The sequence below is a fragment of the Thunnus maccoyii genome, chromosome 8 (assembly GCF_910596095.1).
Source record: "Thunnus maccoyii chromosome 8, fThuMac1.1, whole genome shotgun sequence".
Lineage (NCBI taxonomy): Eukaryota > Metazoa > Chordata > Actinopteri > Scombriformes > Scombridae > Thunnus > Thunnus maccoyii.
The window spans coordinates 25,483,222-25,496,602 of NC_056540.1; the positions used below are offsets into that span (position 1 = coordinate 25,483,222).

General features: G+C 38.2%; 1 protein-coding gene and 1 long non-coding RNA gene across 2 annotated transcripts in view; one reads left to right on the forward strand and one right to left on the reverse strand.

The window, feature by feature from the left end:
- The window catches only part of lingo2 (leucine rich repeat and Ig domain containing 2), a 105,105-nt gene extending 93,650 nt beyond the window's left edge, over positions 1-11,455 (reverse strand). Inside the window, exon 1 of the mRNA XM_042418087.1 lies at positions 11,401-11,455. The gene's annotated coding sequence lies outside the window, so the exon portion shown is untranslated. The remainder of the gene's footprint in view (positions 1-11,400) is intronic.
- On the forward strand, positions 5,511-8,905 carry LOC121901356. Its single transcript, XR_006097259.1, has 4 exons — positions 5,511-6,097; positions 7,654-7,729; positions 7,807-7,867; positions 8,633-8,905. It is a non-coding gene; the product is annotated as an uncharacterized LOC121901356 (long non-coding RNA).
- Positions 11,456-13,381: the final 1,926 nt, after the last annotated feature.

Here is a 13,381-nt window from a genome sequence, read left to right on the forward strand (position 1 = left end):
ATGGTCCAGTGCACCTGCACTGGAAATGGCCTCCCTCTCAATCACCTTATTCAAAGTGCTGTAAGCTTGTTAGGTGCTGTATTGCTCCTCTCAGTCTAATTTCCTGCATGACATAGGCTTGTTTTTTTCATTGCACCATTGGCCATTTACCTATCAGCATTTTCAGCTGGTCACACCGACACCGGGCTTCTGCACATAACAGTTACAGTGGGAATCTGTTTTGCTCATGGAACCCATAGAAGATAAAATTCAGCCTATTATAATAAACTCCTATTCAAAATTTTATTTATTTTTTCTTAGGTGCTGCTGTAAATGTAAATCACTCAGTGTGTTGTCAGTATTATATGTGCTGACCAAGCAGGGCCACTTCAATCTGCATTGCTTCACTCTTGCAGATAAACAAACGCTCTGATCTGATGGAGGTGTGCTGGGGTTAACAACTGTATAACATGGGTTGATTGTTGTGATACACTTACAATCTCATATATCATCTCATATCGTCAGTTAAATTCTGCCATACAGACTAGTAAAGTAAACAGTGACAGCTGATTGGCTGTGATAGGATGGGGACTATCACTATGAACTAGGTTTTTGGTTGCAGGTTAATAATACATATGTACTTTTTCAGTTTTTTTTTTAATTTATGGAACATTTGAGCCTGTTAGCATCAAAACAGAACATGTTTTATCCCCTCAAACAATATTCCCTTCTCTCTTTCACCATAATAATACAGTAATTGCAACCATAATAATTCGTAGCCAACACCTTTGAAATTTGATTATGTGTTTCCAGCAGGGGATATTTCTACCAATGGAGTAACAGTTATTATATACAGTATATTATGCTATGAAAAACAAAGCATTCCTGATTTTGCTATCACCAAAAGCCAGTACTCTATTTACCCTTTTTAAACTAACCCCACAAGTATGTAGCCAGTACCCTTGTCATTTGAAGTTGTATTACCCTCTCTCAGTAACTCTATCTGGGCATAGCCAGATCCCTTGCTACTATTGATCTGTATCCCCACTCCTTTTCAACTGCGTTGTGAGAAAATGTGCCATGAAAAAATTTATTTTTCCCTGCATTTCCCCTTCTTCAAACCTGGGCTATCCTTCCCAGTCACACCTGCTGATCCAAGCCATTTTTTGAGGCGTGGGTTTAGCCCTCAGTTGGCTCTGCCTGGCGCATAATATTCAGCGGGTTAGAGCGGCATCGCTGCACATTAAAGGTTGAAGTGGAGGGAACATAAACACGGTAGGCAGCAGTGTCGCGAGTATTATTATCCCATCCGCCTTCTCAGCCCTGATCATCGTCTGCTGTTGCTGATTCAGTTTGTAGAGATAGGGTCTTAGAGGATGGAGAGAGAGAGAGAGAGAGAAGGAAGGTTTAGAGTTTTATGTATAGGTATGTATATATGCCACCATGGGGGGAGAAATTTTTGAATACATGCAGCTGATTGGGGTTGGATTTTCATAACCATATAAAATTCCATATTTATAATTCATTAGTTGCCTTCATAGCAATATCACATGTTTGGTTTTTTTCCTTTAAACTTAGGTATGTAGAGGTTATGTTTAAATTTAGAATATTCCTCCTGAGACTTAACATGTCAATAAATTATCTATCTCTTCAAGGTTAAGTGTGTGTATGTGTTTGTATGGGTATGTACATGTGAGAGGATTTCTGTGGAAACTATGTAATGTTATGCGGTGAATGTATAATTCAGGAAGTGAGGATAGAAAGGGAGACAGATAACTGTCAGACAGACTACATTTACATTGACCCTACTAGATTTCAGCTGGCTATGCACCCAACACTCTGCTTCACATTTTATATTCCTTGTTTCTATCTTTGTCCCAAACTCACAAACACTGCAAAGACCCCAAGTTTGCACAAAGCCCCACATACACACAGATCACGGCATCCATAAATAATAGAGCACACATAAATTAAACATCGAAGTTGAGTTTGCAATAGCCGCTCACAGTTGGCCGACTAAGACGCCTCATTCTCCCCCTCCAAGACTTAATTAGAAGCCTTGCATTTCCTGTATCGAAAACAACAGGAAAAAACAAACAAACACAAAGGAAAGAAAGCCACAGGGAGCGTACCCTTTGATTTCCCACAATGCACTCTGTTATTACAGTTTGCAATAATTGTGGGCTATGAGTGAGGACAAAGCCTTGAAAAGGAACATCTAGTAAACACCTGGTTTCTGCCCTCTTTTATTAACCTCTGCTATCTTCAAAGGTTAGTAATCTCTACTATCTCCTTACAAGTCTCTTGTTCCTTCATGCATATCGGTTTGCATTTATAGAGGTTGTGCAGATGCAGCACAAATTGCCTGGTAACCACAGTCTCTGCCAACACCAAGGTCCAGTGGAGAGGTAGTTGTGTGCAAACAATGTCCAAATACATAAATAACCAGGAATGAAAAATAGATGAAAATAATAGCTGTGACGCAAGTGCAGGTCAGTTCAATGATATAATATGGTTTACAGTAAATGATTGTGTCACATCTAGTATACAATATAAGTAACACAAGACTTATTGATTATTAATCTATTAAGTTTTTTCTAAATGAATTAATCACTGTATTTAATGATTGATTAATGACATCTAAGAAGCTGTATCCGCAAATCTTAGAAATTACTAAGATGATTGTTAAAATAGTTACTTTGACTTCAGAAAATATTATCATTGATTACATGTAATTAAAAGTGAGGGGTCTAGTAAGTAAAGTAGGAATGGGCTATATAGCTAAAGTCCTCTATCATGGTAGTGATTTAAAGTAATTTCAAGTAATTTTATATTGCAATAGATATGGATTTTGATGTTGAAAGTTTTCTGGGAGATCAAATGGGAAACTTCATGGATAAAATAACCAGAGGGGGAAAGTCTGATATTATCTAGTCATGTGGATTAAATACTTCACATACCAACAAACCTCATCACATTAAGGAAAACTTAATACTAAAATCCAAATTTGCCATAAAACATTCCTGCAATATTGCCCACCCTATAAGTAATGAATGGTAATAGTAAATAGTAATTAATTATGGTAAATTATGTAGCAAATGAAAATTATATTATTTGAACACTTGAAACTTTACTTTATGCCTTGTCTATTTCCTTCTCCAGTGGATGTGCAGATTCAAAAACATCAGCTCAGGCTTGATGATTAGTGTTTCTCGAAGTGTGCTGAAAGCCTGCTCAAACTAGCTCATGAAACACATTGAGACTGCCAAACACAAAACAAACATACTTTTGAATACACATTACATGTTGTGTGCATACATAATTAAAGGTTATTGTTCAGCGTGCCATTTTCATGTGTCTGTCATATGCAAAGGTTACAGCAAGGAAAGATAATTGTTTTTGAGTTGTTATGCATAATTCACACTTTGCATTCAAACACATCATGTTCATTTAAAGTCATTTCATGACTCCTGTCACCATGATAACACCAGCGATGGAACTGTCCCACTAAAAATACAAACCAGACTTTTTGCCTTGCCTTTTTAGTCTGAGCTCATTGAAGGTTTTAGTAATTCAGTCTCTGATATTTTTGGTACGAGAGTCTATCTAATCAGGACACAAAAGTACATGTCCTTCTGTTAGCTCATTCTTAATTATGGCTTTAGTGATATTGAGATTGACATTTAAGATCCCCTCACGCCTGTGTTTCCGTGAAAGACCTGAAAGAGGCCCATCTGGTCTAAGTAGGGCACCAGGGATGACAGCGCGCCAGCATGTTAATATGTTCTCTCAGAGATGAGGGGGCCGCTGTGTTACAGAGATGATGTTGATGGCACTCCCAGTCACGTTCACTCACTTAGCAAACCTCGACTCCTCTTGATCATTCTTGACAGTAACAAAAGGGGTAAATGTTCTCTAATCAAGGCCAAAAATTTTGATCACTGCTGGCATTTCCCTAATCAGCCCATAATAGCATTTTGAGGACAGTGTCAGCAGATAATGGAAGGTTAGCCATACTAAACAATACGATATGACGAATTTCTTTCAAAAAACAATCTCTGAAAGATGTGACATACACTCTAAAAAATACTGGTGGCACAAAATAAACTAACATTTGGGTATATGAGGCACTGCTGAAGAACTAATGCCTGATGAGAATTTCTATTTCATTGTTCTTAGGTTTACTGTCCTCCCTGTTTGATATTTCATGTTTTTGTTCATTTTGCTTTGAAAAGTGCTACATAAATCCCATAATATGGCTTATTTAACCATGCGTGGTTGTGTGTGCATCTCTGGCAGAGAGGTAAGTGTTCCCATTTTGTAATGCCACCAAGCTATTTGGCCCTAAGTTCAAAGCTCATGTACTGTAGTTGTCTAGTTACTTTGTCTAGCAATAGTTGGGTTTTTAGTACACTGCATATACTGTATAACATTTGCCACTTTAAAGTAATATGTTAAAATGAAATAAAAAATTCACTTATTGGATTTGTCATGAGAAGTTCAACCTTTTTTCAGCAAATCTCCTGTCATAGAAACCTCAATTGGTAAGTGTCTCACTCAGAATTCATATTATTTTTACTCCCAAATTATTCAAAATTTAAAAATCACAAAATACTAGGTAGAACTTAACATAATGCAGCTCCACATGACAACAGTGCAGCATCATTTGCAATGCAATTTCCAGACCTCAAATCATGTTTGGAAGAAAGGGTTGGGACAATGATGATGATTCAATAGACTTGGTGGAGATATGAGTCTATTACCAAGAATAATGAAGCATGTGGCCAGAACTAAAATTATAACAGACAAGATGAATGCCATGAGTTTTTCATTCCCATGTATGTGTCTCACTTTAATTAGAAAAAAAAATGCATCCAAGTCTAGTAGACCAACTGTCCACCTCATAATGAATAAATAAGTTGACTATCTACTCCCAGACAGACACACAGAGACACATATATATTTTTTCTACTTCCTAGGTCATACTGTACAGACTTATCTCTCCTTTATTAAATTACAGTTGTCCTAGAATCAAGAGAAAGCCTTTGCTGTCAAGCTACAAGAAAGGAGCTAGATAAAAAACCCATCATATCCATAATAAATCATAACTATATGCAGTACAATGAATTGAGCATCCTCACTGGTTTATCCCTGTAGCAAGTCTCGCTGTCACTGTGAGTTCCCTCAGCAAACAACACAGACACGACAGACTGATCACAGAAAACGTCCTTTTATTCACAACTGCTTACACACACTTTAACATAAATACACAATGCTTCCACCATGCGCCCCTGGTCGCCTGGTTTCTTCTGGCCTATGGTCCGGTCGCTTGAGTCACTTAATCCCACAAATAATATTTGCAGACTTTTGCCAAACAATATCTGACAGCCAGCGTGTCGTCTGTTTGTGATGTGCAACAGTCATCTGAGGTCCAGCACGCTATTGCATTTAAAGGCAGAGTATAATTAGCCAACGAGCACCAGCTGTGCCAATCAACTCACCTCGCACTGCTCTCGTGAGCCATCTCCTCACCTCTCTCTCCTGCAGCTGAACATCAACCACCCTCACCCCCACAATCCCCATCATCTATCTGCAGTGAGCAGGCGTCCCTCTCCAAACCAGTCTTCGTACTGTGTTCTCCCTTCAAAACAGCAGCCAGGCTTTCCATTACGTGTCAGCATGCTGTCAGAGCCTACCTCTTTCAGAGAGATTATTTTTCCCTTTCATATCTGAAAGTGTGCAGCCATATCTAATAATACCGTATCCAATTGATCTTGGGGAAAATGTAGCACTTCATTGGTGGAAAAACAACAACAACAAATAAAAAACAAATCATGTCCTCTATCCACAATGTCAACACCGGAATCTCTAATCCTATTTTTTCCTTTACTGTAATTAAAAGTTCTGTCATTTTTTTTGTGAAGCTTCACACAGAATTGAGTGTGGCAGGTGAGAATTTTGAGGGGCAACCGCCGAGGCATCTTGAAATGCAACGTACCCTGACTACTTCTAACCTCTTCTCCCACATGAGAAGCTGGGAAGGTGTTACAGACATACAGGCCATTTCCTGCTGAGAGACGATGTGGAAGAAGCACACCTCACCTGCGAAAAAGGCCAGGTGGTGTGTTTACATTTGATCTCTCTCTTTGCTGAGAAAACACTGAACAATTGTCAGGAAATACCAGACAAGCATGCAGTAATGTCACGAGAAAGGAGTGATTTAAGAAGGTGGACCGTGAGGAATGTTTAGGTCAAAATAAAATGCAGCTAATGGGATGCAACATGCCTTGATTGATGTAGTCTGTTGAGTGAATTAATCACAATCTGTTGCCTGGGGAAATGTTCACAGGGGATGAACGGGTTACATACAAACACATTCAGTCATTGCAGCTGTGCAGCCTGTACAGCCTTATCCATAAGCGCCATCAACAGGACATTACAGTATCATGACTGGTGGAGGTTACATGAAAACTGTCAACATCTAAATTAGTAGGATTCTCAAGTCATAATTGATTGTTTATTCTCCTTACAGTGAGTGCAGACGACTCCTTAAATTGAATTTTTGAGCAGTACACCCAACTATTTATGAACTACAATATCCATTATCCATTTTATCCACTTTGTTTTACTCTAGACTTTTTTTCCAATTACTCAATGATGTGTACTTTGTTTAATGTGGATGATTAAGTCTTGTCTTCAAGGCAGTTTAAAAACAATTTCAAAATAATAACAAAAGTAGATTTTTTTTTACAAAAGCTGTGATTTTTACCATCATTACCATGAAGCTTGTTAGCTAACATGCAAAAATACCCACTGCTAATGTTATGTTTTCATAAACGCAACATTGATCAAACAGGGTTTCATTACTCCAGTTAGAGTGCATAAAAAGGAAATGTACAAAAACAAAACAATATTAGTTTAAACACCAATATTTGCTTCATTTTTGAAAGAGCACATAGTAGGCTCTCATTGACAAGCAAATACTGTACTGCCAATCACAGGAGCCCTGAGATTCAAATGAGAAAAAAAAAAAAAAAAAAATTCTGGTGATCCATTTCATAAGTCTGATGTCTCCTGTGTTTATGACATTAGAACAGGTGGGAAAATGGTTTTACCAGGATGATATACATTTAATGATAGCTACACACAACAGAATAAGCACTTTGGATACCTTTTGAGTTTAGCAATTTAAATTAATATGGTTATTATTCATATTTATGACATAGAATTGGATGCTGTTTATTGAATATTGCAATTATAGTGAGATGCTAATTCTTAATCAGTCCTTCAGTTGACAATTGAACCATTGGTACTTAAACAATTAGTTCTCAAAATGTTCATGTCAGGGACCCCCAAATTGATATGTAACGAGCTGTGGACCCCCATTTCATAAGATTTTTGTCCCAGGGACCCTGTCTGAGAAGATAGTTGTTAGATAAGATTTAGGAGAGAATTCAATAACCGTCTGTACTGTAAGTGTGGGAGATAACCATGGAGAGAGTGAAACCTCTGATCAGAGTAGTTATTCTTATATTACATTTTTATGGGGACCCCCTGGAATCCCCTCATGGACCCCTGGGGGTCCCTAGACCCCACTTTGAGAACCAATCACTTAGACCAATCTGTATCACCCTCGAGGCCAGTCAGCTCATTTTTGTTTGTTTAATATTCCAGAGAGAAGTCCAACATTTGATTTTTGGCGAGGTGTAAGCTACGTCGGTGAAGGACGAGGCCATGTAAAATTAATAAGGTTTGTTTTATTTATTTAATGAATAAAATACTTAAGTAACAGCAACTGACTCTGAATAATGCTGTCTTGTTTCACAGTGGGCAGAATGAGACCTACACACTGTTGGGGAGAAATTCAAACCTGATCAGCTGTGCGTAGGTAAGGTGTTATAAAGTATGACCCAAGCTATCCAAACATATTGGAGCAGCGAGCTAAACTTGATTTTGTTGGCAGTGAAAGTGCTCAGAGAGAAAAAAAGAATGTGTTGTTAGTCCTACCTCATGAAAACTTTTATACAAAATACCGCAATGATCAGATGATAGTCCTTTACTTGATCCATCTTTCAGGCCTTTTCATTACACCTTAAAGGGGCAGTTCATCCAAAATTTGAAAAAGAAAAAAGATTTCCGCATTACCTGAAGTGCTGTCTATCCATCCAGATCGTTTCAATGTGATTTGCCTAGTTTTGGAGATGTCTGCCGTCACTGAAACTGAATTGCACTTGGTTTGTGGCACTCAAAGCACCAAAAAGAAAACAAACAAAAAAACCCAACCAAAAAAAAAAAAACATTTGAAGAACTCAAAAGCAATGTCTTTTTACAGAAATCATGACTCGATTACTCAAAATAATCCACAGACCTTGTTGTGAACTGTTTTCTACCAAACTACACCCCCCATAATAATGAATGGGGGTGTAATAATGAATAGATCAGTCTTAGAAAATGGATCACCAGAATTCTTTTTTTCTTACTAGCCTCTCAGGGCCTCCGTATCCAATGACTGAGTATTAGAAAAAAAAGAAGAAAAAAAGAAAAAAGGAGGAACTTCTTAGTATACAATTACAAACTGTTTTTTGCTGTGTGATGACCCTTGGTGTCATCTGTGTTTGGCCTTGGGATTTACCTGTCTGCTCTGTTTCTGCAGGTGTTAGTTAGGGCAACTGGCAACACCTGAGGGCCCACAAGGTTGCTGGGTTGTTAAAGGCCGGGCTGCAGCTGTGGCAGTCTCTCTCACTCTCCTCTGACTGCTTGTGGCTGCTGCTGTTATTTGCAGCTCTCTGCTCTCCCCTCCAGATACCCGTGCTGGTTCAGTTTAGTTATGTTGCCTTAGTTATTTCTCTTGCTTTTATGCACCATCCAACACCTATACGCACACGCTCTCCACTCATACATCACACACTTTGCCCTGATCCTACTGACATCCACACTCCATACATTAAATATTTAGTTAATTTGATTTAATAAATTATCTTTTGTTAAACATTCATGATGGTGTATCTCCCTTTCGTTGTGGCCACTTGAGCCGGGTCATAAAACTGCCATGAAAACTCAGCCCCCATGATGCAACCTGCTGAAACTTTCACACTTTGTTTGATAACTTACACTCCCTTGGGACTTTTGTTTTCTCTCTTTCTTTTTAATTGATTAGTTACAGTTCACAAGGTAATTGAATTTAACAAGACTTTAGTACCAACGACAGCAGCTGGATGATCAGCCTGTGCACCTAGAGGTACGGGAAGTTGAGGACATATCAAAGTTTGTCTCAATACAGCTTTCTCTGAAGGAACACGACATCTTGATTTAGATGCAAAACACAATCCCATGCTCGGCTGGCTCCTCCCATGAGGGGCCAGGAGATTAAGATTTAATGGTGATACTGAGGGAATGACACTATCTGTCTGCAGCCTCCCATCTCTTCACACAACATCACCTCTGTTGCTTTTCTATCGCTTTCTCTTCCCCCAAACACAGACGCTCTTGCAGACACACACAAACACACGTAAACATACACACACAAGTACGTGTGTGCTCCCCACAGATGCTTGCACACACACATACACACACACACACTCACAAATTTAGACACTCACACATGCAATCTAAATTCTGACAAAAGCTTGGCTACTGGCAGATGAAGTGAACTGGAGTTTGACTTGTAAATTAAACTCTTGTCAAGATGATCTTTTTGAGTGAATACTGGAATTGGCTTAAGAAATGATGGATCTTCACTCAACATGCATGGAAAAACAAACATGCCTGGAAGAGATGCACTGTTCTACGCTGTTTAACACTGTATTGCACAGTGCGAGTGTCATCAAGATAATTTTAATTAGATTATATGTGACATGTGAATGATAACTATTGGCCCTCATGCATTTACCAGCATGTGTATCCTCTGTCAGTATATACTGTCAAATTAAATGACTGTATTACAAAACATAACTGTAGTATCCAGAGTATCTTGAGTGTGCACTGGCTTAAGTCTGGCAGTATGGCTTGCAGGAAAAGTTGAAGGTTTAGATTTGTCGTTTAATGCAGTCAGCATCACATACAATTACTAATTGTACATAGTAATTACTAAGGCCATTTTCAGAATATTGAATTGCAACCTCCCTTGTAGACTTTATGTGCTAATGTTATCAAGGTTTAAAATGTATCTGTAATGACTTCCTCCCTTCAGCCACTACTTATTGCTTGAGGCATTAAGAGCTGAAATTAATGAGGGATCAGCTTTCACCCAGACTCACAGGGTCAGGCTATTTCATGAAAAGAGTATATACTTTCATTTTTTATAGATGTGTCAAACCTATGATTCATTATATTGCACTGAGACACTGATAATGATGAGTATGTATCCTGTCTCATGTGACACTGACGTTATAATAATAATAATAATAATAATATTCAAAATGTTAATCTTACACCAAGGAGCCAGTACATATAATGGTAGACAACAGGTCATGATAAACAATGAGAAAAGCAGATTCAAAAGACATGGTAAATATCACTGCCTACCTTACAGACACACATCAAACTCAATTGTATATGAATAAGTAAATAATAATCTGTGGCTTCACTGAGAATGACTTCCAATTATATCCTTAAAGCAAGACAGAAGAAAAATGCACAGTACTTGCTGTTCTTTGCAATCCATATCCTTAAATTATTTATGAATCATAGGTGCTTTCTTTAGAAGCTGTGAAGAGTTCATGGACTCATTGTAAATTTAAAGGATGCTCCTGGTGCGACAGAAAATCTAGAGTGACGATGTGAACCCTTTTCTTCAAATGGCACACATCCTGCAGTTTTGACCTGCTTGTCCTGGCTGCATTGATGAGGGATCAAGGCATTATTCAGCAATGATTTCTGTGTCAGCGGTCAGAGAGGCTGCAACAAGAGACACTGACACAACACTGCAACTGGATGACATTGAGCATGTAAAGCCGATGTAGCTGGGAGACTTGAACAGGTCCAGTGTCACAAAGCTAAAGATGTACGTTTGGATAAAAAATAAAGCCCTATACAATAAATCCCATTGGCTTGTGATGTGCTCAAAAAGGGTCCTTGATTGGAGGATTCTGGTCACTAAAGTAATATTTAGACTTTTTTCACTGTCTGCAATGACCAAATGAAGAAAGAAAAGCATGATGTTGGAGTAAATGGGTTGAAATGGTTGGGCAAGAACCACAAACTGAAATTCAAGATGGCTGCAGGTAGTGAATAACATAATCATGTCACTCTGACCTTACAGAAACCACGGAGAAGGCTTTTTTTTAATGATTCTGTTATTTTGTCCATTTCTCTCTACCATAAAGGTACCAGGGCTGACGCAAAATGAATGAAATCATCTAAAATGAACACACAAGTCTTTGGAACAAAACAGCTAAGAGACTCTAAATGTCTGCTGCTTACCACTTTGAGAAGCAATCATCCCCTCAGCCATGGCCTATTCTTTTCTCTCTTCTTCTGCTGTGGTCGTCCCTATTTTATCTCTTTTATCTAGAAGGAGAGGAGAGGAAAGGAGTAGGAATAAAGAGAAAAATTACAGGTAAGCTTATAAGCTACAATAAGAATCGATACATAAAGATCACAATTTGAAACATCTTGAAAACACAGTACTTAGAAATTAGATGGACGTAGAAGAGACGAGGAATCAATAGTAGAAACAGTGAGCAAAAGCAAAGGTCTTGCTATATTCTGAGTTTTCAAACCACACAAAGTAAATAACATGATACAGTATATACCTTCTATACTTATTCTATTCTATTTTAACCAAAGCAAGGCTTGCAGTGTCAGTATTGTGCTGAGTCCATGGTAAAATTTTCTGCTTAAAGATTTTTTTTAGCAGAATTCAAGTCCCTAGCAAACAATGTGACCTATGCATTGCACACTGGCCCATGCCTGCTTCTCTCTCTACTATAATGAGTCCCCTCATCCCGACTACAGGAAGAAATACAGCGGATGGTGATTATGCAAAAGGCGTGCCTGAGTTGGTAATGCAATGATAAGAGAGACAGAGAGAGAGAGAGAGAGAGAGAGAGAGAGAGGAGAGAAAGAGAGTGGGGGGAGTTATCTTCTCCAAGTCCAAAGGCAGAGAGAAAAAAAAGAGTTTGACTCAGGACAGTCTTGTTAAAATCGCTCTTGACACCCCACACTATTAGTAGCACCATTAAGAGTTCAAGGACAATCCTGTCCTGTTTTTTGATCATTTATCCGGTGGATCCCCTCGTTAAGCCTGAACGTGGTTCCTCACAGTGACCACAGAATATTGATGGGCCGTGAAAGGGTGATTTTGCTGAATTCATAATAATCCCCTTTTTGTCTGCCCTTGATATTACACATGAGCCAAACGTCTTTGACAATCCAGATTGAAAAATGAAGTCCTTGATGCTGATGCAGTTCTCCCAGTAATCTTAATATGACGATATTAGATACAGATGGTATATATCAAAAGGGGCTCAGTCTTGGCATGGATTTTTACATTATAGTCTTATGAACATTGACACTCTGCCGTTGCGCTGCTCGAGAGTCCCGGTGCTCTTAACTAACATGTATTGGAATCTTTCAAGACTGTACATATACAGTGGAAACAGCTTATAGTGATCACTTCTGTCAAGGTCAAATTGATCACTATAAGGGGATGATTATTATAACCGACTTTATTTTTCTTTATTTCTTGTGCAGATTACCATCTAATTGATATATCTATATTTATTACATAAATAAAAAGCAATGAAACAGACAGCCTCGCTATTTACTAAGTTTTATTGATGTTTCAAAATAGAGTACAGCTGTTTAAACGCTTGTTGTCTTGATGCTGCATCGCACTCGCTCGTTTTTGGCAGTTTGTCATAAGCTTTGAGGAGACTTTGTTTTTCTTGAGAGAAAACTTTCTTTTTCCCATCATGATTTCAATGTGCATGGAGCACAAGCCTCACGTAACCAGCCGGAAGCAGATGCGAGGCAATAATGGTGCCACAGCTGCTAAGTACATATGATATGTGTATCATGGGAGTAAAGTAAAAAAAAATAGAATTACCGTAGTTTTACATCTTTTTTCCATATGTTGTCATGTATGAAAAGACCCAAAATGAACACTATAAGCAGACTACTTGATTACTATAAGCAAATAATTTAAATAGCATTTGCATAGGAATGATTCTGTCCCAAGCTTTTTGATCCATATAAGCAGTTGATTATTGTAACTGTCATCACGATAAGCAGTTTCCACTGTACTCGATGTACTACAGCACATACTTCCAAATAAAGCGATCGTGATTCAACGTGAAATACAGTACATCATTGAATATAATGTGATTTAATAACCTTTTATTGACAAATTGTCATACCTTGGCCTCTGAAAAATTATCACAGATACCCCTGTCTGCCACAA